This window comes from Bufo gargarizans, chromosome 3 (assembly GCF_014858855.1).
Source record: "Bufo gargarizans isolate SCDJY-AF-19 chromosome 3, ASM1485885v1, whole genome shotgun sequence".
NCBI classification, from domain to species: domain Eukaryota; kingdom Metazoa; phylum Chordata; class Amphibia; order Anura; family Bufonidae; genus Bufo; species Bufo gargarizans.
Genome location: NC_058082.1, coordinates 555,065,490 through 555,069,771, shown reverse-complemented (window position 1 = coordinate 555,069,771; position 4,282 = coordinate 555,065,490).

Genomic DNA, 4,282 nt, shown 5'->3' with positions numbered 1-4,282 from the left:
AAATTATAGGGAGAAAATAGGAGATAGGGAGGGACGGTATAAGAAAGTTATAGGGAGAAAATAGGACATAGGGAGGGACAGTATAAGAAGATTATAGGGAGAAAATAAGTCATAGGGACAGTATAAGAAGATTATATGGAAAGAATAAGTGATAGGGACAGTATAAGAAAGTTATAGGGAGAAAATAGGAGATAGGGAGGGACGGTATAAGAAAGTTATAGGGAGAAAATAGGAGATAGGGAGGGACAGTATAAGAAAGTTATAGGGAGAAAATAGGAGATAGGGAGGGACAGTATAAAAAAATTATAGGGAGAAAATAGGAGATAGGGAGGGACGGTATAAGAAAGTTATAGGGAGAAAATAGGACATAGGGAGGGACAGTATAAGAAGATTATAGGGAGAAAATAAGTCATAGGGACAGTATAAGAAGATTATATGGAAAGAATAAGTGATAGGGACAGTATAAGAAAGTTATAGGGAGAAAATAGGAGATAGGGAGGGACGGTATAAGAAAGTTATAGGGAGAAAATAGGAGATAGGGAGGGACAGTATAAGAAAGTTATAGGGAGAAAATAAGTCATAGGGACAGTATAAAAGAAGATTATAGGGAGAGGATAGGTGATAGGGACAGTATAAGAAGATTATAGGGAGATAATAGGAAATAGGGAGTGACAGTATAAGAAAATTATAGGGAGAGAATAGGAAATAGGGAGTGACAGTATAAGAAAATTATAGGGAGAGAATAGGAAATAGGGAGGGACGGTATAAGAAAGTTATACAGAGAAAATAAGTCATAGGGACATTATAAGAAGATTATATGGAAAGAATAGGTGATTGGGACAGTACAAGAAGATTATAGGGAGAGGATAGGTGATAGGGAGGGACAGTATAAGAAGATTATAGGGAGATAATAGGAGATAGGGAGGGACAGTATAAGAAAGTTATAGGGAGAAAATAATTCATAGGGACAGTATAAGAAGATTATATGGAAAGAATAGGTGATAGGGACAGTATAAGAAGATGATAGGGAGAGAATAGGAGATAGGGAGGGACAGTATAAGAAAGTTATAGGGAGAGAATAGGAGATAGGGAGGGACATTATAAGAAAGTTATAGGGAGAGAATGAGTTATAGGGGCAGTATAAGACGGTTATAAGGATAAAATAGGTGATAAAGACAGTATAGAAAGAGAATATATGATAGTGAGAAAATATTTTACGAGTTTAAGTGAATGTGCATTGTTCTGTGAAAAAAAGTTCAATAATTCCACCGCATTTCACATCCATAATGGACATTTTCATTATTTTTTTTTTGTTTTTTTAAATAAAGGTGATTTATATTGACTCAAATTTACCACTATCATGAAGTACAATGTGTCACAAGAAAACTGTCTCAGAATGGCTTGAATAAGTAAAAGAGTTACAAAGTTATTACCACATAAAGTAACACTTGGTCTTTAAGATGAAAAATGACTTGGTACTGAAGGGATTAATAATCTGAAAACCTTTTCATAAACCTTATAATAAAATGTCTGGAAAATGGAAGAATGTAAAACAAAAGACCCAGGCCTCGTCCACTCACAATCAGAATGCGTGCACCAGCCATGCATCCAGTAGTAGCATTAGTGGTAGTAGTAGGCCACAGTTCTTCCTGGCTCCCAAAATGTGCAACATTATTATTGAGGGCAAAAAAAAGTGAGATTGTGAACTGGATGGGAGAAAATAGGTGACAGGGACAGTGTTAGAAGATTATAGGAAGAGAATATGTGGTAGGGAGGGACAATAAAAGAAGATTATAGGAAGACAATTAGTGATAGGGACAGTATAGGAAGATTATAGGCAGAGAATAGGTAATCGGGAGGGACAGTATAGGAAGATTATAGGGAATTTGGGGTATATTAAGGGGGAGGGAGTGAGAACTGGTCACTATCAAGAGGTGTATTTTCTGTATTGGACTACTATCATCTTCTGGCAACTAGATTCATTAGAAATTTTTTATTTCACAAATGTGTTAGTGAAGGCATACTGCATCATAGCGTCTAAATGAAAAAAACCTGTCCTGCATCATCACTGAACGTTTTAGTGAATGCGCATTTAATAATCTGAAAACCTTTGTCTTTTCACAGGCCTCATCCACCCACAATCAGAACGTGTGTAGCCATGCATCCAGTAGTAGCATTACTGGTGGTGGTGGTAGTAGTAGGCCACAGTTCTCCCTGACTCCCAAAATGTGCAACATTATTATTGAGTACAAAAAAGGATGAGATTGTGGACTGAATGGCTTGCTCCTCCTGTCAGTCACAGTAGGATAATGAGGTCACTTCTGAGTCTAACACCATGCTTTGGAGCCAGGGGGCACAGCATTCCTCCTGCTTCTCCTCCTTGAAGCCCCAGAGAGGCCTTTTTGTGGCATCCTGTCTGTCTTTACTGCCCCTGCTAGTGGGGCACCTTCCTTTTTCCTAAGAGGTAACAATACCCCACCATGCCCTACCACACAGTCGAGAGGGTCTCCTTGTTGATGACTTTTGTGAGAGCATACAGCGTTAGGACTGGCATGAGGAGGAGGTTCAGGGGAAGGAAAGTGAGCCCATGCATTGCTATCTTAGTGGTGGTACTAGTGGCTGCCATAGCCAAGGTGGTGGCTGTAGGACAGTGGCAGCAACAGTAGTACTCAGGGCATATACAGAACATGGAATTGGGAGGTTGGCCAAGAAGCCCACCATGAGATATAACAGTCTGAGAAAAGTTTTGGAGAGGGTGAGGACTCTGATGATGATTGTGTGTTGGACAGGACCTGGGAGCAGAATAGGGGTAATGAAAAAAAGGTAGGAGGTTGGTGGCAACAGCAATAAAGAGCAGAGGCGGTGTACAATCCCCAAACCTCCCAAACAACTGTTAGGGCCAGATCTGCTTTGGGAACTGGTGATGCCGATGATACTGTTGGTGCACGCCCAAAAAGTGCCAGAGCTAATCCAAACTTGGCTGCTGCTTGGTCTGTGCAGAGTGTGCGAGAATATCCCATCAGGCAGTTTTCCTCCACATTAACAGAAGATGAAAGCATTGCCGTGTGCAAGATCTGCAGGCTGAAAATAAGCTGTGGACACCATAGTTCCATAGCAGCATCAGTTACTGTGGGTAAAATAGAAGTGGCCAACATCTAGATCTAGTTCAACAAGAGTGTCCTCCTTCTACCAGTCTCCTTTGTGGTAGCCAGGCTGCATCCACATGCAGTACAGTGTCCTTGTAATCCCTTCATCATCACTTACTGCTTGTCCCACTCAGACTCCTCCTCCTACTTGTCATGCCCTGCTCTGACTATGTGCGGAGGTCGGCCAGAATAGCAGCACGTGTTTAGTGTTTTGTTTTGGAGCCGTGCTGGATCCGCCTCCCATCAGGTGCACTGGGTGGGGTCATTAGTGTAATTAGCACTCTATCCCAGTGCTCTGAGCGGGTTATAGAAATCATTCTGGCCTTGGAAGCAAGGAAGGAAGGTTGTCTGTTCCAGCTCAGAAAAGATAAGTGTGGTTTCAGTTTTTGTTGTTTGCTATCTTGGTTGTGTTGGTGTCATCTCTCCCATCCAGGTTCTATGCGAGCAGGCTGCTCCTATTCTCCTTTTCACCATCTCAGGGAATCTAGGGTGTTTTAGCCTAGGCACGAGGACACATCATTCCTACCATCAAGGTTTGAATGTGGGCTGAGCAGAGCAGGGAGAGAAGTCAGGGATTTGCTAGGAGGCGATCCTTCCCCTGCTTCTCGCCTAGAGCCTGGTTTGCTGGTTTATCTGTATGTCTGAGATCCTGTCAGGCGTGACATTATAACCCGCCATACGTTGACTGTCATTGCTCAGCGGTTTTTGTGATGGCGTCAATTGATACGTTAGTTAACCGCATGCAGGGGCTATCCCTAGAGGTTGCGGAGCTACGTGGTTCGGTCACACAGTGTGAGAATGCTCTGGCATCAGGAGGAGGTCAAATTTATGTGGAGCCTAAGGTTGCTCTTCCTGATCGATTTGCAGGGGATACAGATGATTTTATCCGTTTTAGAGAGTCTTGCAAATTATATTTTCGGCTGCGTCCATCGTCTTCTGGTGATGAAAGTCAGAGGATAGGTATAGTCATTTCTCTGCTTAAGGGGGACGCGCAATCCTGGGCCTTTTCTCTGCCGCCCGGTTCTCGGGCACTCTGATCGGTGGAGGGTCCTGGGATTGATCTACGATGACCCAGACTGGGTCTCCATGGCGGAATCGAGATTACGTAATTTATTTCAGGGTGAACATACTGCAGA